Raw genomic sequence first — 26,375 nt, forward strand, 5'->3', positions numbered from 1 at the left:
CACAACATAGCGACATTAGACCATAACAACATTTAAGTACATCAGACGTGAGCTCCCTCTCCTTTCGACTGTATAATTTGTCCAGGTTACCAGGGACTCATATTGTGTTAAGCATGTTTAACAAGTTCAATTGATGTCACCGACCATTTTCAATCTTAACACAACCCATACCGCAGCATAATAGGTCAGGATAATCTTTAGAATCTTCCGATAATAGGGCCTTTGTCCACTTTGGTAGGAAGAGAGGAATCAGGCTCAAAATTGACCAGAGTATCCTCATGCGTTTACCGAGGAATAGCGACGACTTGGTTTGTGAGCATTAATTGCTAAACGCTCAAATATAAATGTATCATTATTAGCGTAATGATGTTTTACCAAAGCTTCTGAATTTCTATTACTTTATCATATACAGTTCACAGACAGTGTCACAATATACAACCTGGAGCGTCCCACTGGATCAGAGTGAGGAGATGACAAGTGACACAGGATGCTTCAAAAGTCCCACTCACCATGAGTCATCTCTAACTGCCCCTAAGGCTCGCAAGACTGTCACTCAAAGTGGTTTCCAATCAAACCAAGTTCTGCAGAGAGATGATTATTGCTTTAATGAGAGAGCCCTGATTGATTTCCATTAGTTTATCACAGGCCACAGGGATATGGTTTAATTTTCTTGGTACCCATTTACCCCTAAAGCTGGGCCATAACATGCCATTTATTTGTGAATCATTGTTAGACTCGATGAATTGGACGGACATTACCACCTCTGGTGGTAATAGTGTTGCTTAGCAATGTGCGATATAATGTAATGTCATTGTGCATTAGAAGGCAAAAGTCTGTTACTCCTAAGTGTCTCACGGGCAAGACATCGGCCCTTGAACTGATGCATTTATATCCCGTATACCTTATGCAATCCTGTTTCCAATTTCACTTTGATTATTAATATAGGATCCAAACACAATAAAATGACAGTGCTTCCCCTAAAGTGTAATTACAGTTACTGTTTCACTCTCCAAAACAATCAACAATGGTGAACAGTTTAAACTAATTAACCAACCAAATGAATGAAAAAGATTGACACAACACACGAGACATTAGCAAGCACATATCACATACAATCTCCATTGTATAGCAGTTCTTGGGTTGATTTCGAGCACTGTTGCCACAGTTACCTTGAAAAAGTAACTGTTACTTTACTGATTACCTGAACTTAAAAGTAACTTAGTTGCTTTACTGATTTACTTGATTTCAAAAGTAACAAAGAAAAAAGTTACTTTTTAGTTACTTTCAGCAGCTGCCAAGTGGCAGAAATATCACTTATCCACAGTACAAAAAAAACTCAGTAATGTGTCAGGGCTGCTGTTTCAGCACCCTGAGTCCAGCCCTTGTGTGTGTGTGTATGTGTCATGAGTGCCATGCAGGTTTGGCGTGTTGGAGTCTAGCAGCTGCGTCTCATCACCCTAATTATGGCTGACTACTCTGTGGGACACCAACTCGTTGCCAGACTATCAACGCTGTATGCCGAGTTTGTAGCCTAACCACACTATCCGTCTTTGCTTCCTGAAGACCTTGTGATTAAATCTCTAACCCACCCTTGGTCTTTGTCCCCAGTCTGCCATCTGCCTTTGCTCCCTGCAAACCTGCGCTCGCCTCCTGCTGCCCACTGACAAACCTGGAATCCTACCCTGCCAGACTGCTCCTCCTTGGAACCCTGCCAACCCTGGATGTAGCTCTCGGAGTCCCTTTATGTTTGCTTCCGACCAAGTGGTCCAACAATAAACATTCATTCATGAACTGCCCTCTCTCTAGTAGACTCTGGAACTGTCGAGAATCTCATTGACCTCCGCCTAGTTAAACAGATGGGAATTCATCTACAGGCTCTGACCACTCCCAAAAATGCCACTACCCTTGATGTGCGGCTGATCTCCCATATCCAGCAAGAGACTGCTCCTGTTTCCCCTGAAGCAATAAGGTAACCATCTAGAGGTTATAAGTTTTCGTATTTTTCCTTGCCTTCAAGTTCCAATTGTGCTTGGCTTGCCTTGGCTGAGGCTCCATAATCCCAGCATCGACTGGACGGTGCCTAAGATCACCTCATGGAGTAACTTCTGTCATGAGAACTGCTTGCGATCGGCTGAGATTCCCCCGAGTGGTCGAAGTCAGAGTAAACCATCTGATTTATCCTGTGTTCCCTTGATTTACTATGACCTTGCTCCAGTGTTCAGCAAACACCATGCCACCTCTCTACCTCCACACAGACCTTACAATTGTGCTATTGAACTACAGCCCAGTGCACCGCTCCCTAGCAGCCCCTTTTTAACATCTCGCGTCCGGAGCGGGAGATCATGGAGACATATATCAGTGACTCGTTGGCCGCAGGTATCATCGGGCCCTCCTCTTCACCTGTGGGGGCAGGATTATTTTTTGTGGCCAAAAAAGACACGACCCTCCGTCCATGTGTGGACTATCGTGGCCTTAACAACATCACCATCAAGAACAAGTACCCTTTGCCCCTGATTGACTCTGCCTTTCCCCCCCTTCACGAGGCAACAAGTTGGATCTTCGCCAAGCCTACCATATTGTCCGCATTTGGGAGGGAGACAAGTGGAAGACAGCATTTAACACCCATAGAAGGCACAACGAGTACCTAGTCATGCCTTTCTGCTTAACCAATGCCCCTGCTGTCTTCCAGGCACTAGTCAATGACCTCCCGCAGGACATGATCGGAAAATTTGCTTTTGTGTACTTGGATGACATCCTGATTTTCTCCCGTTCCAGCACAGATCACAAACGACATGTTCGCCAAGTGCTTCAGAGACTCCTTGCTCTTCATCAAAGCAGAAAAAATGTGAGTTCCATGTGTCAAAGACCACCTTTCTGGGTTAACGTCATTGCTGAGGGGCAGCTTCAGATGGACCCAGCCAAGGTAGCCGCAGTCACTGAGTGGCCAACGGCATCCACACGAAGGGAGCTGCAATGGTTTCTTGGCTTTTCCAAATTCTATAGACGGTTTATTCGGAACTACAGTCACAGTTCTGAGGACCCAGGTTCAAATATTGCCTTGCCTGTGTGGAGTTTGTAGGTTCTCCCCGTGCCTGCCTGGGTTTTCTCCGGGTACTCCGGTTTCCTCCCACATCCCAAAAAACATGCGTGCTAGGTTAATTGAAAACTCTAAAGTGTCCGTAGCTGTGAATGTGAGTGCGAATGGTTGTTTGTTTATACAGTATGTGCCCTGCGATTGGCTGGCGACCAGTTCAGTGTGTACCCCACCTCTTGCCCAGAGTCAACTGGGATAGGATACCAAATTTTTAACAAAACAGATCTTGACAATTTCTTCGTGTTGTGTTACTACAGACTGTATGTTACTATATCAGTTAATAAACCACAGGAATTGTGAGGTGTGCTCTAATATTATCCAACTTTCAGCTTGTCCCATCAGGAGTTGGCACAGCGAGTCACCCGGATGTTTTCTTTGGCACAGTTTTTACGTTGGATGCCCTTCCTGACACAACACGCAAATAATTTTTTTAGTTCCCATATTTTGCCAAACCAACCTTTTCTAGTATTTGTGATTGTATATTGTCTCTATGGTGCCACAGTAAACGTGAAATAAGATTTAAAATCGTCCACGCATTCCTAAGTCCCAGATGTTTTTCTGCAGAGAGGCCTGAAATCAGGTCAAACGAATTTCTCGAGCTTATCTACATCACTAGCGAAGATTTCTGCCTTCCCTTTCCACTCCCGAACCAGCGCTGTCAACATACACACGTGGGAGGGCATTCGAGAGCTCGACTATGTAAAACGTGTTTCGTGGTGGCTCCTTAGGGATGAACAAAAAATATACAGTATTTTTTAACACTCCCTGACTTCATCCATCCATTCATCCATTTTCTGTATCGCTTATCCTTACAAGGGTCACGGGCATGCTGGAGCTTATCCCAGCTGACTCTGGGCGAGAGGCAGGGTACACCCTAAACTGGTCGCCAGCCAATCGCAGGGCACATAGAAACAAACAACCATTCGCACTCACATTCACACCTAGGGGGCAATTTATATATTGCAATATTTTGGTGCTAGCATTTGTCTCTACGACTTTCGTCATGTCGACGTCTCGAGCCAAGGGGGATTCTGCTAAACCAACATGTCAAAAGCCTCGTCAATCGCCAGAGCCGGAATCTTCGAAGAAGCTAGATGCTTATGCTGCAATGTTGTGAGGGAATGCGGCCGGACATTGTCACCAAGTTTGAGACTGTTAAAAGGGAGATTAATTCTGCATTGAAGCCTTTTGAGGAGCAAATGAAGGCACAAAACAGTACCATCCGTGAACTCAAGGAGGCTGCTACCGAGCAGGCCAAACCTAGCCTACCGAGCTAAAAGATAATGCGGCTTTGCTAACAAAAATAGCGGAGTGAGGTGTGTCAGGGATTTCTTCATATATGGGGTGTTTGCCTCATTCCAACACTTAGTAAGTAAATTCTATTTGCCGAAAGGCCATTTCTTTAGATACCTTCAAGTGAGAAGTTTGTTTCAAAGACATGCATATTGCCCGGTTATACCTCCTGCCATCTTTTAAAGGTGACGTGTCGTCTATGTACTCAAACATTCATAAACTAAGATCAGATTCTTTGGAATCCTATAGCTCAACCTGGGAATCTAGCCTTGGAATGGAGATCTGAGGATGTATTTGGAATTAAGTTCTTCGAAGGGTGCATAAATCTATTTGTGCCAAACACTTTTATTCAATGTAAATAATTCAATGTGCTCACAACACTAAATAACATTTGGCTAGGATGTTTGCGAATGTGTCACCAGCTTCTGATCGTTGTCATCAAACCCCTGCCAATTATAGCCATATGTTTTGGCAGTACCCACAGCTGTCTAAATATGGTCTTGTCTACAATCCTAGGTGTACGGGTTCCACCAAACTCGTTAACAGCTATTTTTGGTGTTCTGTTGCCCCCACTCACCCTCTCCTTCTCACAAAAAGATGTTATGGCCTTTGTCACCCTTCTGGCCCGAAGGGAAATTTTGTTGAGGTAGAAATCCATCCCACCTCCTACTCACAAACAATGGCTAAAGGATGTCTTCTATTTTTTAAGACTTGAAAAAATTAGGCTGTGTATCTTTGGACAATCAGGAAAATTCACTGGGATTTGGAACCAATTTTTTTGTATCCTAATTAATGATACGCAACTTATTTTAGCACCAGACTGACCTGCGGATTGGGCAATTTTACATGATATTGTACAATGAAGTCACATGTGATGGTATTTTGTCTATTTAATTTTTCTTTTATATATTCAATGTATGCCTTGTGTGTCTCATTATCTTCTTTCATTTGCCGGGAAGTGTACCAGCAAGGTTGCGTGGGTGGGGTTTGTTCGTTCAACTTTCACATTGTATGACAATGTTTTTCATGCTGCATAAAACAAATTAAAAAATATACTTATTAAAAACAAACAAACACATGTGTTCTCACAAGTGTGTCTTCTACACAGAGGCAACCAATCAGACGAAAGGTGGCGGTCTTAGCCAAATATGGAAAAAGCTCATACAAAACTGGATCAAACAGAAGTAGGTGTCAGAGGGGCCTTTTCTGGACACTCGTATAACAAAACCAAGTTGTTTTTTAAAATGAAATTGACACTTTTATACTAAGTGCATGTTAGAGAGTCACACTATGGATTTCTGTACCTCTTATCCTCAAAAGGACCATAAGCTGAAGCATATCCTTGCTGACTTTGGGTGAGAAGCGGCATACACATGAATTGGTCGACGGTCGTTTTACCTTGCGACACTGTCACAACCCAAACGAAACATAAAGGGCTCAACGCTATCACTTTGTCAACCATTATTACATATTTATTTTTGTTTATTGTTCCTGAAAAAAGAAAAGCTTAAATATATACTGTCTACTCATCTGTTTCTGCAATATCATCCAAAAGTTTCAAACACTTCATGTACACAATACCAACGAAAACAGACTTCCTGAAAAAAAAGGGCAAAACACTGACAAGGACAACAAACATCCATCCATCCATTTTCCACACTGCTTATCCTCATTGGGGTTGCAGCGAGCTGGAGCCTATCCCAGGTGACTCTGGGCGAGAGACGGCGTACACACTGAACTGGTCGCCAGCCAATCGCAGGGCACATACTGTACAGTATAAACAACCATTCGCACTCACTGTCACACTTATGGATGATTTAGAGTCTTCAATTAACCTACCAGGCATGTTTTTTTGGAATGTGGGAGGAAATGGGAGTTCCCAGAGAAAACCTACGCAGGCACAGAGAGAACATGCAAACTCCACACAGTAGAGACCGGATTTGAACCCGGGGCCTCAGAGCTGCATGGCAGATGTGCTAAACAGTCATCGACCATGCCACCCAGGCACAACCTGCAACTCTTAAATAGACTATTTACTTCACTCAGACATTTGATTGAGGTCAAAAACATTCACATCACATCTTGTTAGATTCAATTTGATTGAGCAATTTATTTTGGTATATGACTGCAACATAAAAAAGTGGGGGCGTTACTGGTGTGGATATGTTTTTAAGATGACTGGATAGCTTAAAGGCAAGCTGTGTTGGCTGATGAGATGCAGTATGTGTGGCATGTTTTCCACACACTCCAAATACTGTAGAATATAGAAGATGATTGTTACATTATTATTTGTAGGCTTGTATGTATTTGAAGGTATCATTTAAGGATCTGTGAAACAACAGTGGACAGAGCAACAAGTAATTATATCTATAGGACAACAGGCGTTACCATGTTGAAACATGTTTTTACCTCGACTTTTAATAAAAAATACAAGTACGAAGTGTCATTCTGAACACCCAGTGTAATATATGTTGTGTAATATAAGTTAATTGACGAAATGCTACATTTCACAAAGGTTTCTTGTGCTATATATATTCTTTTACACTTTATCTTCATACAAGATATATAGCCCCCTGCAGTCACCTCTCCATCCCCACCCTAACGACTGTGTGAGCAATAACCCACACATCATCTCCTGTCACTAATGTGTACCCTCCGAGCTCTTCCTTCCAAGGAGACAGTACTTGTATACAGGTTATGTGCGCAACATTATTATACTGTATGCATTATTTATGTATGACAATAAACTTGCACACATCATGTACAGTAAATGTGTCATGTGTAGATGCATTTGCATGCCTTCATGCTAGTACAACTACTGTTCATATACTACACTGCTGCCAGTAACGACACTTCTGGGCTCCCTGCCTCCCTCCTCACTGTCCATAATATTCAAAATGGATGGCTGTGAATTTCTTTACTGCCCTTAAATTTATTGAAATGATATACGATCTTGTGCTGCTGGCACAGATTTTAGACTGCATCTGGTTTTAAATAAATCATTTACAGTTGGGCTGCTTTGAAGAAAGTATTTGTTGCCGTACCTGTCTGTGTGCAATGATAGCATTTAGCAGCAATGTAAGACTTCCACATTTTGATTTCATTATGTCTTCAGATGATTACAAAAAAAAAAAAAAGCATTTGGGATCAAATAAGGATTTTACCACCATATTAAAATCGTATCAGACTTATTCCAGTTTCTTGAGAATGACGCATGACCTTTTCTTGGAGTCATTTACATATAACCTTAAGCTTTACCGCTTCACCTATCATAGGTGGTTTATGCTTGTAGTGCAGTGTATGATAGAAACATCCAGCTCCAAGGATGGCATTAAGGAGGTCGGGTTGTCAAGGTTCTGGAAGATTGCAAAAGACTTCATCCAGCATTGTCTCTCACACCAATTAAAGGCATTTGTTATTGGTGAAATATGAAATTACTGTTATGAAAAAGACACTAAGTGCTGCAATTAGGGTTGGGCATCGTTTGAATTTGAGCGATTCCGGTCCCGATTACGGTTCCTCATTTCGATTCCGGTGCCAAACGATTCTTGATTCTGATTCTTTGCATGGTTTAAATAAAGGGTGTCCAAATTAGGAACATCCATTTTTTTTTAGCAGCCTGCAGCATAAACTAATATGAACATTTGAGTCTGGGTTATTTATAACCAGAAACAATAGCAAAGCTATGAACTCAAAGGCAATGTGTGTGGAACTAACCTAATTGACTTAATATTCATTAATTGTTTCAGCTAAAAGTTAAATATAGCATTGTTAAAATAGTCTTTTGCAACTGTTTTATCACATCAAATGGTTTATATGTGCAAGTTTTAACTTGACTTCCCTTTTTAAGCATGGACCCTTTTATTTTGAAGGGTTCGCACCAGAACTCAGCATTTTGGTATAAAAAATATCCGGTAAAAATGAAAGTAAACCGAAAAAGAATAATGAATGGAACCAAATGCTCCATAAAATGTTGATTCCTTTAGCTACCCACCGATGAAACAAGGTTTTTCTTTGTGATACTCTGAGATGTTTTTGTGAATTTTGTCCCAATCGTTGCTAGTTCGACCTTTGTGAAGTTTTAGCTCAATGTGAAGCTTGTAATGCGACTGTTTGTACTTTCTTTGCAGTATGGTAAAGTAATTTATATTTTATTTTTGTGTCTGTCATTACCTCTTACGTTGGTTTAAAGACTAAAATAAATGGTAAAAACCATCAGTACAAGAGTGCAACCCACCGTTCAACTTTTATTGTTACACTCATCCAACTGACTTGACTGAAGTTCCGTGCGTTGTTAGCTGAGGCTCGGAGCGGGAGGGAGGACTTCAGACTTTTACACATCGTGAAAGCCTCCTTTGCACAATATAATCTTAATCCTTAAATGTTGCACTGAAGTGACTGGTCATTTATTTTAACAGTTAAGACACACTTTTGTTCGCCTCTGCCTTTGGGCACAAGCACGTCTTCGTTCTGTAGGCATCGAAACTGGGAACCAACATTTTTTTATTTGAACGATTCCAGGAGAACCGGAATGTTAAACCTGGTTCCAATTGGTTCTCCACCTTAGCTACAACTGACCCCACTTTTGAATTTTTAACATAACTCAGTTTTATTCATATGCTATGTTCCAAACCTCATTTACCAGCTCACGTGCAACCCTAATGAGGACAAGCACTATAGAAGATGCATGGATGGATGAATTTATCTTAAATCCAATCTTCATAAATTATCAGTGATTCCAACTTTTCACTTTCAGATGTTTCTTTTTTTTTTACCAAAACCCTTAGTTTTTACTTTTCTTTCCTGTAAGCTTGAGATTTTGAGAATATTGTCTTCTCTGTGACAACTAGAGGAGAATGACACCATCTGCCCAGTTTTAGCCAATCAGCCATTAGGTTGGACTGAGTGCGACTACCTGATAGCCTGTCTGCAATCAAGGTCCTAACACTTGCACTCAGTAAATCTTTATCATTCTCCTCCACCTGCGTAAACCAGTCTGATGACATCCTATCATCTGCTGAACCCTGCTAAAGGGCAACTAGGGGAAGAGGAAATCTTATACATATTATTAGCTACATTTATAGATAAACTCAGCATGCTTTTGAAAAATCTGCATCTAGCAAGAATGAAAATTCTTGATGCAAGAATGAATTGAAGATAAGACCAAGCCCAAAAGGAAATCGTTTAAGGACCTCTGCAACTGCACCTGTTAGATACACAAGTGGCTCTTAATTTTTTTTACACCAAGTACCACTTCGACAAAATACTTAGCTCTCCAAGTACCACCATCATGACTAAAATTAAAATAAAAAAAAAAAGTTTCAGGCTTTATTCCTAAAAAGTATATTTAGTATTGTAACCCACTGTAACATTATACACAAACAGTAACAATGTGCTTAAATATAGGGGTGGGGGGGAACTGTACTTGAATGATTCAATTAAAATGTATTACACATACAATTTAAATAAAAAGGGTACCTAAATGTCATGATTGAGGGTTTCGTTGTGGAGGAAAAAGGTGGCCCTGAGCACAGGGTTGAAGGGGAGGCAAGACGGGAGTGCAAGGTATACTCAAAAACTAGTATTTATTTTCAACAAGGCCAACAAAATGTACAGCAGCAGCAGCAGGATCAAAACTAATTAATAAAAAGTCAAAAAAACAAAAACTTGTTATACAGACTCACCATGCCAGGCAACATGACATCACACATGACAAGGATAATAAAGTGAACAGGAACCGGGAACTAAATACAAACATACTGACAAGACAACGAGTTACACCTGGACAAGACAAGGGGATGCCGAGAACTGATTAGCTGATACACAAGGGGAGCAGGAATGACGAGACAGCCAGTGACAGCTATCATGACCAGACAAGAAAGGCATATTCAAGACAGGAAAACAAAACTTGAGATAACATGAAATTTAAATAAAAATAGATCAAAACAAAGCAACGCAAATTCAAAAGGTTAACAAAAAAGCAGATCTTCATAGAATCCTCCCTTACAACATGGATTTCATATGTCCTAGTAAAACTGTCCAAAACAAGGTAGGCTGGTAGGGGACTGGAGGCAGAGTACTTGGCCTGTCAAGGTTGTTCTGGAGGCTGACCAGAAGGACTAGAAAAAAACGGGCCATTGATGACAGTCTGTGCGGCTGGGATGCCAGACATTGGGTGCTCGGCTGGACCAGACAGGAGGAGACCCAGGATGCCAAACACATGGTGTGGCGTGGATTATTCAGGCAGGCGGGTGTGACGCTGGACCCCACGGACTTGCAGGTGCCAGATACAAGGTAAATAGAGTTAGGATCACTCTGTTCATGCTTTAGATATTTAGGTAGAAAACAAGACAGCAGTGTACTCAGTCAATGATCACAGGTTTAATTGTTTAAAATGTGTATATATATATATATATATTTTTTTGCTTCTCGAGAGAAGACTGCATAACTTGTGGAAGTTGTTAGATTGTACTAAGTTTGTTCTACTCTTTTATGGCCTTATATGAGAAAGCTGATTGTGCAAAGGCCATGTTTAGTCTTGACTCTGCGCACCAGCAGGAGCCCAAGAAGGTTCATGGCTCTAACATCTCAGAGATGTACTTTGATGTACCAGGAATAGACATGTACACAATCTGTTTTTGTCTATTCTCTGAGCAACAGGGAGCCAGTGCAGAGACTTCAGCACTGGGCTAATAGTCGTATTCCCTGGTTTTAGTCAGGACTTCAGCAACAGCATTCTGGATGTACTGCAGCCTATTTATAGCCCAATGAGTATGCTGCTATAGTAGTCTAAACCCTTTGGCGATAAACAGATGGATTAGTCTCTCTCAGGGGCGATTCTAGGTTCAGAGGTTTAGGGGTGCTGAGCTCCCGGCCAGGCAAGATAAAGCTCACTGTTTGGTACATTTTACTGCAGTTTCATTTCCACATTTATGAAAGACAAGCATAAGGTAACACCTTTTAGGAAAGTCTGTGACTAAACCATCAAATCTGATAAAGGTTATTTAAATGCTGAGGCACAATAAGAGAGAATGGATTGGATTTATAAAACAAACAATTTGTAACCCTTCTAATTTCAACTCATTTGGATACAGCAGTACCTCCACATACACATGAAGAGTATATATTTTTTTCTAGAGTAAACCAGCTGGAAGAAAACACTAGCATCACACGCAGCTGGTAGGTTGCCAGGTAACTCTTGCAACACAGCAAACATGGCCGACAACCCATTGTTTATCACATAACTAAAAGTGAGGGTTTGATGATATAAAATGCTCACATACCAACCATGCTCAACGTAAGCTAAGGCGCACACTCTTAATACGGGCAAAAAAAAAAATCTAAGTAAAGAGCAATGTTAAGCTTGATTTACTACCTAATGCCTTCTTCTTCATTTGTTTGCTTTCGTCACTTTCATTTCTTGTCTTGGGCACTGGTTCGCTAGCTAACAGCCAATCAGAGTGATCAATTGTCACCAACGACTGATGCCCATTCAACATGTTGAATCTGGTGAAAACTGCCTGCCGATGTCCCACCGACGGCTCATTCGGGGTGACTGTGCAACAAAGGACAATGCCGTGGATGCCCACATGCCTCCTCTTCTAAAGCTAAGCCATGTCTTCAGTTATCGAATGCCTGCTGTGGAATACTTGTTTTATTATGCTTAATGTTGTATAGTGTAGCGTTTGCGGCATTCCAACATGCCTCAGATTGTAAATAGTTGGGTTTTATTACGTGTTCCATAATGTGCCTCATGTTGCTCCCTGCTGTAAGCTAGTGGTGATTGTCTGCTATTGCCTACTCTGAAATAAAACTTTCCTTCAGCAAAACTAAAGTGTCTCTCTCTCATCCTCGCGGTTCATCGTTGCCACAATCCTGTGTGTGGGCGTGCATGCATTTTTTTCAACAGTAAAATGTGCCCCCTGAGCACTCTGCCACCCCCATATAAACACACACACACTCCACAAGTTTTTCCTGCCGCCTCTGTGCAAACATTGTATTTAGATGTAGAAGTTACAGTAGTTTTAAGGGCTGCAAAACTGAAGGGTTTGTTAATGTTAACTGTGGCAAACAGGACATGAGACTTGTTACTGTAGTTTGTGAGGATTTTAGAAAAAAAATAACAATCCCTTGTTCTACGCAAAGATAGGTTGAAGACACAAAACTTCCATACACCTGTTTTGTATAATGCTAATCTATCTTCAGGGTCTCAGGTGAGCAGTAGCCTATCCCTTTTTGTGAGCACCCATGAACACAAACACATAAACATACATTGATTATATCATGTTGAACAAATATAACAGAATGTTTTTCAAAAAGAAATTGTTCAACAGTAGCCAACATGCAGTAAGTAAACTATGTGACTTTTGTAACAAAAATACCATAAACAATAATGCTGCCTGTTGAAAAGAGGCACATTTCAAGACACTAAGTCATTCAGATGGAGAAAGTTGTTTGACTGATACGCAAGGAGAGAAGGATTGATCACACCACAGGGGTATTCTTGCAAGCGTGTTAAGTGAAAGGAAGGAGGAAGTTAACCCTGAGATAAGGGAAAGTCTGAATTATCCGTTGGAAAGAAGAGAAATTCAGACTCAGTCCCCATGGTAGCTTAGTGAACCTAACCTGCTTGCTAGCAGGTTTTGTATGTTTAACCACGGCTTTCTGCCGCTCTTCTCCTACCTGAAGCAAACATGGTTTTTCCATTTCTCTGTAATCTCATCTATATTGAGGCTCATCTAAATCTAAAATGATCTGCTGGCATTCCCAGAATAATTTCTGATCATACAGTATTGCTATTCATCAAATTCAGTTATCCATTCATCCATTTTATAGACCACTTATCTTCATTTAGGGTGACGGGTGTGCTGGAGCCTATTCGAGCTGGCTTCGGGCGAGAGGCGGGGTACACCACGAACTGGATGCCAGCCAGTCACAGGTCACGTACAGACAAACATTCATACTCAAATCCACACCGAAAGAGAAATTGGTGTCTTCAAGTAACCTAACATGGATGTCCTTGGAATTTGGGAGGAAAGCAGATCACCAAGAGAAAACCCACGCAAGCAGAAGGATACATGCAAATTCCATATAGGAAGGTGAAGATCGGATGCGAACTCATAACCTTCAAAGTGGGAGCAATTGTGCTGACCAGTCAACCACCATACTGCCCAAATTCAGTTATGTGTCTTCATGACCTGTATATACTTTCTGTGGAACACCTGACACAATTGGTGACAAAATACTAAAAACTATTTGGCAAGCTGAGCAGAAGCTGTCAGCTAGGAAGATTATAAAGCATAGACATGGCCTGGTATAGGAGAATGTAACTTTAATTTCGTTGTACCTGTTTCAGTTATTCAATGACAATAAAGACATTCTTCTTCGTATTCTGATAGACTAAGAAAAACGTATTAATGTGTTTTCACTATTTGAAACAAAAATACACTTTTGTGTGTTTTCCTTTTCTTTTTACGAAATCTTGATCTCAATTTTGCGTCCAAAACAATTTTATTTTCCTCTACTCATTCAGGGTTATTCCAAAGTAAACTGCGAGTTTCTGCCAAAGCCATCTTGGACTGTACTGATTTTTATATCAGGTGGTTGAGAGTTAACCCTTCGAAAATGAATGTTCAACAAAGCGATGTGTGCTCTGAGGGAAAAGGGGTGATTAAGGAACAGAGATTGGCCTCAACCCTGAAGTGGCTTGACAGCTCCGTCAAAGAACGTCTTGTTCAATTTCAAAGTAATTCACAACTTTACTAAAATATTGTGTTTCTAAACTTTAAAACAAACCGAAAAATGCTGAGGTGAAAGATTTTTGCAGCGCAGTAGTAATAAATGTGAGGGGCTTTTCATGTTGGTATCTACTGTACGGCATATACACAGTACTTGAAAGAACCACAAAGCCAGAAGTATTTTCATTTTCACAGTTCTGCATCTCATTTGTTTACTCCATATGCATGAATAAACTATGACAATGTTAAGGCATGATATTCATGGTATCATATAATCTGTTGTGGTTCAAAGAAAGAAGGCAGTCTTGGTTCGTCATGCAACGAAACTTTTGGGTCCAAGTTCAACATGTACAGTACATATAGCCCCACCCCTATTTTTGTGAGCACCCATGAACACAAACAGATAAACATACATTGATAATATCATGTTGAACAAATATAACAGAATGTTTTCCAAAAAGAACTTGTTCAACAGTAGCCAACATGCAGTAAGTAAACTATGTGACTTTTGTAACAAAAATACCATAAACAATAATGCTGCCTGTTGAAAAGACAAGTTGCCCCCCAGAAATGTCAAAAATACTCATTATTGAAGAATATTTGTGTTTTCAAAAGCAAAATCAGATGTTGTCCAATGACTCATGGTACCTGAGATTTGAAACTAAATTTATATTTTTCGACTGGCATCTTCTTTCCTCGTAGTACCAATTTCATTTCATCATAACGTGCTGGACAGATTGGGACATTACACAATGATTTGGCATGTTTCATTCAGAACAGTGTGGCCTATTCTCAGACATGTATGATTTAATCCTTTCTGCTATTCTTTCTTTTTCTTTCTCGTTTTCTCCTCAGCATATTCCTGGATATTGTGAAGTTGTCTTCCTGTGTCTAACATACTCCTATATTCGTTTCTTAGCGTTTGTATGCGACTTTAAATTAGTTATTTTTCTTCAACTATTCAAAAGTAAGATCTAATCTGCCGGAATTGAATCTTTTTGCACATTAGTGCTGCCTGACTGTCCGATGCTATTAGGGTTTTACCAACAGTTTCATTTATCTATTTTAGAGCTAATTTGATGACTAAAATTACACTGAATACACTGATAGATGGTCTGTGTTTTTTTTTTCTTAAGGGAGATATACAGTCAGGTCCATAAATATTGGAACATTGACACAATTCTCATCTTTTTGGCTCTAAACACCACCACAGTGTTAGAGCATAAAAGATGAGAATTGTGTCAATGTCCCAATATTTATGGACCTGACTGTACTACCATCAGTGAAGCGGGGTGGTAGTACCATGGCATGGGCATGTACTGTATGGCTGCCTTACAAGAATGAGGCAACAAAACAACCTTCATTTAAGGTGACCAACAATATCCGTAAGTCACTGCTAGTGGTTAGCTGAATGGGAGGAATTGTAATTGTAGAACACAAGTCAACTCAAAGAAACAGACTTGATTTTCCCCAGTCAGAGGGGTCACTTTTTGGATAATCTTAGAGTACGTGAGGGAATGTTCCACCCCCACCCCCTCCCCCCACCCTCGCTAAAACAGTTAGGATGAAATGATTTTGGAAAATGAACCAAAGTAGGATAATACCAAAGACCCACCAAATTAGGTACACCTGTACAATCTAATAATGCCAATTCCAGAGCTGTCATTCTTCCTTTACAAAGATAATGCAATGAGCAGAATTACACTAGTAGTTCGAGTGCAACATGACCGTATGATGAGTTAAAAGACCTTTTTGAAAAAAAAAAAATTCTATGAAAATAACCATTACTCTCTTGTCATTGTCTCCTCCTCCAACTTCTATCAGCCAGATCCAACACTTGAATGGAGGAAGCAGTGCACATTCTTCAGCTCTGCAACACATCAATTGATGTTGACACACAAACACAGCCTAACTATGGCAGCGGAGAGGAATAGCTCTACTCACCACTCCACAAGCCAGTTACCCAGCAAAGATGCAAATTCAAATGTCAGCTTCATTTTTCCTCAAAGGCAATGTCAACTTGGTGAACAAGCGGGATCTGAAAATCAGGTAATTGTTGTTGGCAAATCCTTGTGGTTAGTTGCTGTGAACATCACAATGTTGCAAGGTACAGCCTAAGGAGAACCAAGCACATACGCACACACAGTTTCAAGCACACAAACGGGAGGTTTGGTTTCATTTTGTTAAAATCACTGTTGCGTGCAAATGGTATGATTGCATTAATTGATTCTATTATGTAGAGCGCTGGAAGAAAAAAGAAAATCTGGAAAATCTAGACCATAACAGTGTTTACAATTACTTAAGCTTATACTGAAGAATAATTGCATCAGCTGCACTTCTAAGTTCCACTTCATATGTTCTGCAGCATTATTTCTTTTAAAAATTGATTATTGAAATTTACTAATCCAATTAGATTCGTTTACAGCTGCATCTCAATGCATCAATTATTTCTCCCACCTAATTCACACTAACACAATTATGCATCCAAATGTTTTCGTCTTTTTGTGTGAATGCTGAGAATTTATTTTTTTGTTTAGTGTGCTCAATAGCGGTGATTATAATTTGTTTTAAATTTTATTGCTGATAGCTTTAGTTTGTTAAAATGTTTCATCCCATTGGGTTTGACCACTAACAGTAGTCAGTAAAACAATTAATAGCGCTTGATGCTAGCTAGCCACCTGGCTGTTGCACTGTGTGCATGTTTGTATGTACTGTAATTATCCATGTCCATATTACATATCTCTGTGTGATTGAAGTGCAAACACTGGTTTGTCATCTTTGTCATTTCTATTTTTATTTTTTATTTTTTAAACAAAATGAAATGAGTTTTTTTTTCAGCCACATTTCATTTAGCATGCACCCATTATTTGAGATCTTAGTAAATCTGGCCCTTATCGCCAGTCTCCATTAACACCAGAAAAAGTCGCTAGATTTTTCGCTAATCGCTTTTATGCAAAAAAGGTCTAAATAGTCGCCTTGCAGTAAAGTGGAATTGGACCACCCCCTTAAAATAGGGTGATTTCAGCAGGGGTATAAAAGGAGGTTGAAAAGTGTACTGGACTTTCAATATTGATCCTTGGGATATTGTGACCGTTTTAAATCTAAAAAACTAATATTGAATTGGATGAATGGATTGTGTTGACCAGTTTGTGGTGTACCCCGCCTCTCGCCCAGAGTCAGCTGGGATAGGCTCCAGCATGCCTGCGACCCTAGTGAGGATAAGCAGCACAGAAAATGGATGGATGGGTGGACTGTGTTGACCTAAAAGGGTCCACGTCATAATCCTATTGAACGGAGTATGATAGAAGGAAAAAAAAAAGCAATTGCAGAGCTCATATTCAGCCTATATTCTCGCTGATAATCTATTTTAATATAATTTGCTCACACACCCGTTATATTAGGTGGAAGATTACCTCAACACTTTGTCTTTGTCAACACTGCAGCATACAGGTGATGAGGTTTGGACTCACTCATAATGGTATTATAGCTGCTCTTCCCTGCGTTGGATGAAGGCCAAAATGCATATTACACAATAAAACAAGAGGCCGACAGACCAGAGCAAGGTGCTTGTGCTAACCCCTGGCTCTCATGTAGCGCTATCACCAACAGCCTCTGACCAGAATGAAAGGTTGTCGTTGGCATACATTTTCCAATCTAGTGGGCATCATGGAGGCCAAATATTTGAAATTCCTTAATTGGCACAATTTAATTTGACACAGGAAAAATAATTATTTCTCTCTAAATTCATTAAAATGATGCCCCCTCAATTCTCAGTAACAATGACATTTGATTCAATCATGCATAACAGCACTCAATTAAGTTAGAACAAAATGTTGCTGCTGTTGTTTAAAAATGTCATGTTATCGAACAAAGCTTGATAAAAATAAATACATTTTTGATCCCGAGTAGCTGCATCATAATTATCACCACATGGATCAAACCAGCCTATCCACACACCCTCGTAATCTTGAAACGATAATACGTGACGTCACTCGGGAAACAACTTTTGGTTTTATTAAGCAAATGTAGCTGCATTGACTTCTGGCAGGAGGAGTTTACCGGCTGACCGGCCTTTACAAGGTCGGTGTGGGCTAGTTAGCTTGTCACCAGCAGTTCAGATGTGTTGACAGCTCACACTTGTCATTTAAAATGAATACGTAGCGGGTCAGCGTCCATATAGGTATGAAGTGGCTACTGGCCAGACACAACGATGTACTGGCCTATCTGTGACGCACATATGTGATGTGCATGTATGCGACGGTGCTGTTGATAATAGTGCTTGTCCTATCTGGAAGAAGGAGCCAATTATGTTGCTGCAGGCGGCCACTCATATTGTAGCGGGTCACATTTAACTCTAGTGGAATTCATAACAATGAACAAGACAGCTCTCTCTCTCTCTCTCTCTCTCTCTCTCGTTCTCTCATACACATACACAGAACATGCAGGAGGGGAGATTGCAGTGGGAAAAAAGGCGACTTTCAACCTTAAAAACATGCACTTGCGCAAGTGCGAAAAGATTACATTTTTTAATCGCGCAAGGTGAAAAGAATCTGCTCGGTCTTGAGCCCTGACGGCTCAGTGCATAATCACCCCCAATAGTATACTCATAGTATGTACAAAGAAGTCCTTACCTGCGTCATGTACCTGCTGCTTTTTCCATTAGCGTGCCGGCCGGTGTCCGGGTTGAAGATGTGATTATCGAAGGGAGGCTTGTTGGCATTTTGCACTCTGACCTTTAAATAGCACATTTGACTAGATACATCTGTACACCTCTGTTGTACAGAATGTAAGAACCTCTCTATTGGGTTTAGTGCATTCTGACAGGATGCACTCAACTGGAGATGGACACCTTAATACAGACACAATCGTGGAGCAGGTCCACCCAGATGGTCCATCAGGAAACAAAGACAGTGAAAAAATACAAACACACAAAGAGTGAAGACAGATGGACAGTAAGAAAGGTAAAAGGCCGGGCAACTTTATAAATTTACGATGATGTTCAAATGTAATCTGGTGAGGTTTTTGTTGCATTGCAGGCATCAGCAGTCGACTGGTTTGATCACAACTTAATCTTCCCAGGCTTCAGGAGAAGTCACTTCCAGGGGCCAACCATTTGTTATGGCACTCCTAATGGATATCAGGGACACATGGCAGCCATAAATAACCATTACTCATCCCTTTCTTTCCGCACATCCATTCTCTCCCTACTTTGATCCCATTGCTTTCATCTCTTATCTCCACTCCCAGTTTCTGTCCTGTTTTTTTCCCCATCACTATTACCAAGCATTTCCCCATTTAGGTGTTTGTGTAGCATATCATTTTTATCTACCATTTGCTATCATGCATCAAAAAAAAACAAAAAGAAAGAGGGGGAAAAAAGCCAGTGCTCAAATGGACAGTCAAGTAGGTTTTGCTCATTTTTTTCTCTCCAGAGTCTACAATCTCTTAAATATTGTAATGGTGAATGATGGAGCTTTAGTGGCTGCTGGTGCCATAAAATGTGTGCAAAAACTGTAAGAAACAAGAGCTCGGCATTATCCTCACTAGGATCGCGGGCGTGCTGGAGCCTATTCCAGCTGACTCTGGGTGGGAGGCGGGGTACACCCTCAACTGGTCGCCAGCCAATAACAGGGCACATATAAACAAACAACTATTCGCACTCCCATTCAAAGTTAGGTTGAAAAAGTAAGGATTAAAAATAAAAAGTCGCCACAAAAATAAATACTCAAGTGAAGTACAGATACCTGAAAAATCTGTTTAAGTACAGTCACGAAGTACACGGACTGAAGGCTGCATTCCACAATGTGGAGGCAGTTAGTCCAATAATTTTACCACTAGATGATGCTGTTGCTGTACACAAAAAGATGGTTTTTTTGGTGAGGGATTGCGCAATCTGAGATTAGGCTGCTCACTGCCACCCTTCTCGTGTTGCAACGAGAAATATGCAAATTCAGAAATTTTAATAAAATCATGGATATTATTGGATTTAAGGTAGCTGGGAGAGGCTCCAGCATGCCCGCGAGCCTAGTGAGGATAAGTTGTACGGAAAATGGACAGATGGAAAAAGTAAATCAATACAAAGCACAGACCAGAAGACTAAAATGGAAAATAATTTCATGTAATTATTATTATATTTGTTTTCACTCCTCACATACAGATGAGGCTCTGTGAATCAATCACTCAATCGATCAGTCCATCTATTAATGAATTAGGGCCTTGGCTATTCATATGGAATCATAATTCTTCAGTTTACCAAGAAAAGTTGGCTAATGCTACTCTCTGGAAACAGATTGAGGGAGGCAATTTTCTCTTCCAGCATGACTGTGCCCCAGTTTTAAAAGAATGGTCTGTAAAGGCATTGGTGATTAATTTGGTGTGGAAGAATTTGAGAGCACTGACAACAGAACTCAAAACCGAACCCCATGACCTGTAACAGAGAGGCCCCTTGTTCAAATAGGAACCTGTGGATGAATGGACAAAAATTCATAATGACACACTCTGAGAGAAGAGTGCCAGCTAGTAGATATTTTCTTCCAGTTTCAGTTCAGTGGTTCATTGGTCAGGTGTTCCATTACATTTGTCCATATAGTGTACAGTATGTGCAGATAATAGTCTAGTCTACTTGTACACTCATTGAATTGATTCAAATGAAGCGCTTGCCTGCAATTATGTGACGACTTTACTGCATCATCGCACATGCAGTGCAGAGGTCCTGCTGAATGAGATCGTCAGTCTTTCTGACTGAGCTGCTCACATTTACATGCAGCAAGGCCGATACACTTACACTGCGGCGGAGTTGCAATCACGTTCTCTCAAAGAGGTATTGTTCATTTTGTCTCGTTGGAGAACAGCTCTCCAGGGATCTGACCTTTGCAACTGACAACAAATCTGATCTTTGTATCATGTCGTCTGTTAGCACACTGAATATCATTTGGTGGAATTGCATTGCAGTACATCTTAAATACAAATAGCTCAGGTTTGGTTAGTAACAAAAATAAAGGCTCACCTTAATGCCCATGACACTTTTCATCATCTTGTTAAATAAAGGCAGATTAGGCACTGACTCAGCGAAGAATAGAGGCGCACTGAGCTATAGCCAACATAAAATGCAATAATGCATTCTGTATGTATTGTATTACTGTATACAGGACAGTATATTCATCATACATACTACATAAAATTGTTCCCAAATGCGAAAAGCATCTGTTAACCAAAACAGATAATGTATGTACATACAGAAGACACATATTTGTATATACAGTTACACATGTATGTATACCAAATGCAACATCTAATGATCCAATATACGATAGGAGTTCTATCTAAAATGTTGCCTTCAAAAATAATAATCAAAACAAATACTTTATTACAGGAAGCTTTCATTATGATACAGTCCAAGTCCACACTATATCAATTAACAATTACAAAAATGAAAATAATGTTAAATAAATACCTCTCTTGACAGTGTAAATCATAAGTGACCCTTATGTTTGTTGTTTGTGTTTCGCCTCATTGGTGTGCAGTTGTACTTAATGTTGAAGTCAGTCAGTGTATGCTGCTGGCTGTTTCCAATTGTACAATACATATGTAATCCCCATCAAATAACAAGGTAAAGATTCAGCGATAATGACAAAATTACACACTGTTAAAAAAATCTTGAATACTGATTGAAACGGTGACTGACCGGGGTGAATGCGCTGCGAATGGCCAAATGCTGTAAATGCAGGAATGACACAGAGAAAAGAAAAAAATCACAATCACAAAAAACAACAGCAAAAGAAAAATGCTGCAAATGTAAACACTCATACATGCACACACACCCACACACGCACATCCCAAAACAACTACAAGAGAGAGTCACGCTACACAACGACAGCATTTCTCTCTTGCAGTTGTTTTGTGATTTGCATGTTTTTTTGTTTTTTTTTGTGTGTTTGGAGCTTTATTCTTTTGCAGTTGTTTTATGTGTTTGTGTGTTTTTTTGTAATTCCTGCTATTCCTCATACGGCCGTTTACACCTGTCGGCCACCGTAGATTGAAGGGACATCTCCCCTCAGTCTTTACTAGGTTTGCTAAGGAAAATAACAAATTATGACTAATTCATGGAAAGGCGGCTGCCTTTATTGGGCCAACATTACACCAAATGTAACAACACTTTAAATGTATACTTGTTCAATAACAAAGCATTGTTTATTAATCATATTACTCCATTCATCAATTGAGATTATCTGCCCTTGTCTACAGGAATGATAGAGGAGGCAGTTTCCCATGTGACCTGTGATTGATTGTCAGTCCGGCATCCTCACCTATACGTATCCTCTAAAAATATCTTGGTAGGTAAGCATATTCAGGGTTGCATGTCTTGACCTTTGCACAGTCATTAAGGAACTGAGCTCACTAAAAAGTGCTACAAAATACTGCAGTGCATCCCAGTGAGAAACTTTTTGTTGCCAGTGAATGTGATTGCATGTTGACAAGACAAACATACCACCCAAACAATAGGCAACATTGTATTTTGCGGTATTCAGTTCAGGTTATTCCTAAAAAAACACAGTAAGAGTCGATATCAAGGAATAGATTGCTGTTTAATCTTACTGTCATGACCTTTATTTACTAAGAACTGCATCCATCCACCCATCCATAACGAATGAACGCAGGATTTCTGCCCTCCCTCATTCTCTTTAACCGTGTGCTGCATGTGATTTCTCATTGTCTGTCGAACGAATCTATCTTCGTCTTCAATCCGAATATGCATTCTGAACTAAATCTGACATGTACAGTATCTCTCTCAAGACATTTAAAAAGACAGAGAATGGAACAATGGCAATTAAATGTTGGTTTTGAGAGGATCTGAAATGATAGATGTTGACTGATTAATAGGCATGTCACAATATTCACAATATCGCAATATGGTGGTCGGGTGTATGGAGACATGTTGGTTTCTCTGCATCAAGAGACGATAGAGGGGAAAAGTGTACCGTGTGCTACACATCTGGAAATATGGGCAACATGAGGAGCCACTAGATAACCTGGCACCCCGAAATGTTTAAGGATAAGGACGGAGTCAAACAAAGAATCCAGTCTGGTCAAAAAAACTCTGAAGGAAGCATTTACAACCAGATCGCACAATATATTGCAAAGGATTTGCCGCTGTTTTCTGTGGTAGACAGTGAGGGTTTTAAAAGCTTAGTTGCTAACCTAGGGCCAAAATACAAGTTACCGTCACCAGCACACTTTAGCTGCTCTTTACACTGAGACAAAAGCTGTTGTCCTAAAAAGCCTTATGCAGTCAGAGTGTATCTCAATATCACCACGGACGTCTGGACTTCACGTACAACCTAGAGTTACATTGCGATTATAGGACATGCAATGACGACTGAATAGGAGATAAAAAGCTATGTCCTACAGGCTCAAATACTTTTGAATTGCACACAGGAACCAACATAGGTGAAGTGTTCAAGTCTACAGTTAGAGCGTGGGAGCTTGACGAAATTAATGTCGACAAGAGAGGAATTGCTGTTGTAACGGACAGTGCAAGAAACATGAAACTAACAGTGAAGGAGGGTGGGCTGTTTTCACACAAGTGTTTTGCTCACACGTTAAACCTGGCGTCGTAGGCGGGGTTAAAAGTAAGCAATGTGAGCAGGCTGCTGGGTAGAGTAAGGCGTGTTGTAACATTTTTTCACTGCAGTACATCTGCCACAGCTGTGCTGACCACTAAAGAAAAACTGCTAAACCTTCCCGTGCATGAACTTAAAATGGATGTGGTGACTAGATGAAACAGCTCGCTTGGCATGATTGAGCGATACCTGGAACAACAACAAGGTATTGCTGCAGCTCTTTTGAGTAATGAGCTTAGACGCAAGGCACGTAGTGTTGCCAACCTTTGAAACGGTAGATATCTCAAACGCTGAGGATATTGTAAAACTTCTCACACATCTCAAGAAGGCTACTGCTGTTCTGCGCGATGAGTCCCAGCCTGCCGTATCTCTTATTACACCTCTCAAAAAAACGATACAAGACAGTATCGTGTGTCATGCTCAGTACTCAAACCTCAACAAACAGATGAAGGCAGCTGTATTTAAAGACTGAGCAGACAGATATCAGGAGAGGAAAATAAGTTTTTGGATGGGAGCAGTGCCTTGGAAAATCCTTTTCGGACCCTTTCACGAGTGGCAGTGAAAGGGAGGAAGCTTACACAAGACTCAAGTCGAAAGCAATACCAGGTATTCTTCTAATTAAGTAAGTTGTATATGTATGGATGCGATGAAATAGTACAATTAATATCGTTTTTGTTTTGTTTGTGCAATGTTTGCCTTTTCAGAACAATGCTGAAAAGGAAGCAACAGTGCCACATAGCCCCAGACCTACACCTATGTTTGGAGATGGACAGAAGTAGAAATGTACCCTCTCCACCAATGATAAATGCTTTTGGGGAACTACTTGGGGGTGATTTTAGTCGACTTGCAGTCTACAGTTGGAGTTGAAAAAGAGTTGCTGTATTTTAAACAGGTTATTAGCTCACCCTCTGCTTGTCCTCTGAATTGGTGGAGGAGCAATGCACAGCATTACCCACTGCTGTCATCTTTAGACTTTTTTTTTTTTTTTTAACTTTGGCACTGTTATTATGGTGTAAAGTTATAAATGTAAAAAATATGACATTACCCGATGCGCGGACATGTTGGAGGTATACGAATGTAAACAATGGCTAGACGGGGATAGAACTGCAAGGTAATATATGATCGGAACATGTCTTTTTCACAAGAACCTGTGGGACAACGCACAAAAAACTACTAAAGCCTTTCGAGAAGGACACTGCCAGCAAGAAAAAGAGAGGTCTTTTGGTTCTGCTGTGTGTGCCTCTTCACCCCACCTGTAACTTGAGTCTTCCTGCATTACCTTGAGCTTCCCCACGATATTGCGATAATTATCATACCATGCGATTAATACCGCGATAAAACCGAACCGAACCTTTTGATACACCTCTTGTCATAATACAGTGACTGCTCAGTGTTTACAATCCTGTATACAGCAAATGTATGACTACAGACTTTAGACTCAAGACAAAGAAAAAGACCTGATGGAAAACATCTTTGTAATTCATGAAATCATCTTTTCAATATCTACTGTGGACAGTTGAACTTCTAGTTGCCAGGTTAAATGCAAATGTTGAGTTTGTGTCCAAACATGAGCAGAAAATAGATTTACCTTTCAGCCAGTAATCTCCAGAAACATGTTAACTGCTGCTCTTAGACTGCAGTGAGATGCAAGATATGAGAAAGGAGATAAGTGTGTCGTTTGTCTCCATCTGTGTGACTGGCCGGAAACCTGAATGTGATCGCCAGCCAGCCAGAGCTGGTGACCTTGGAGGTCTATGTCAGGGCAACAGATCCACTTCCTGCATTGATTTTTATTTTCATGGTTGGGCTATTTGCATGGTTGCCCTCCAGATGCATCCAGGTAAAGTCAGCAGTGGCGACATGGAATATGAACTTGTCTACATTATTCTCACCCTGGCCTAGGAGATGATGTGACATCTACTGTTACCCTCATAAAATTGTCAGATTGTCAAAGAAAATGTGTTTTCCCTTTAGTCTCCACCTTAGAAGGCAAAATCCATGCTCTGTAGGGTTAAAGTCTGGAGACTGACTAAACACTGCCACTTATCTTTTCTTTCCCCAGTTGAATTGTAATCTTGCTGCTTGGTGAAGTTTTCCCAATAAATTTGGACATCTCTTTCTTTAAATTGACAGACAAAATTTTTCTGTAAACGTCACAGTTCATGTTGCTGCTGTCATCGTGTTGGGAGGGAGTGGGAGCGATCTCTGTGGGATTGAGAGGGAGTGGGACCAACCTCTGTGCGAGTGGGAGGGAGTGGGAGTCAACATCCACTCCCGTGTCCCAACATAAAGATTATGATGTCATTTCTTTGGAAACTTCTGATGCTTTTATTGACAACATTTAAGCTAATTAGAGACACACCTGTGGATTTATTGTACATGCTTCTTTGTGTAACACAATGGGAAAGCCAAAAGAAATCAGCCAAGAGAATTGTGGACTTCCACAAGTCTGATTCATCCGTAGGTGCAATTTGCATGTGCCTGAAGGTTCGTCCACTGTTGTCCAATATTTTGGAGCGGGTACCACAAATCCCTTATCTCGATCCTAGTGAAATTTTATGGGCAGACCTGTAAAGCATGTGCTCAGGAACAGCAGTTCTGTCAGGAGGAATGGGCCAAAATTCTTGCCAA

General features: G+C 40.5%; 1 long non-coding RNA gene across 1 annotated transcript; it reads left to right on the plus strand.

Moving 5' to 3' along the window:
• The first annotated feature begins 15,952 nt into the window (after positions 1-15,952).
• Positions 15,953-25,916, plus strand: LOC133477327 (uncharacterized). Its single transcript, XR_009788302.1, has 4 exons — positions 15,953-16,173; positions 22,369-22,436; positions 24,190-24,350; positions 24,449-25,916. It is a non-coding gene; the product is annotated as an uncharacterized LOC133477327 (long non-coding RNA).
• Positions 25,917-26,375: the final 459 nt, after the last annotated feature.

This window comes from Phyllopteryx taeniolatus, chromosome 4 (assembly GCF_024500385.1).
Source record: "Phyllopteryx taeniolatus isolate TA_2022b chromosome 4, UOR_Ptae_1.2, whole genome shotgun sequence".
In the NCBI taxonomy this organism is placed as follows: Eukaryota; Metazoa; Chordata; class Actinopteri; order Syngnathiformes; family Syngnathidae; genus Phyllopteryx; species Phyllopteryx taeniolatus.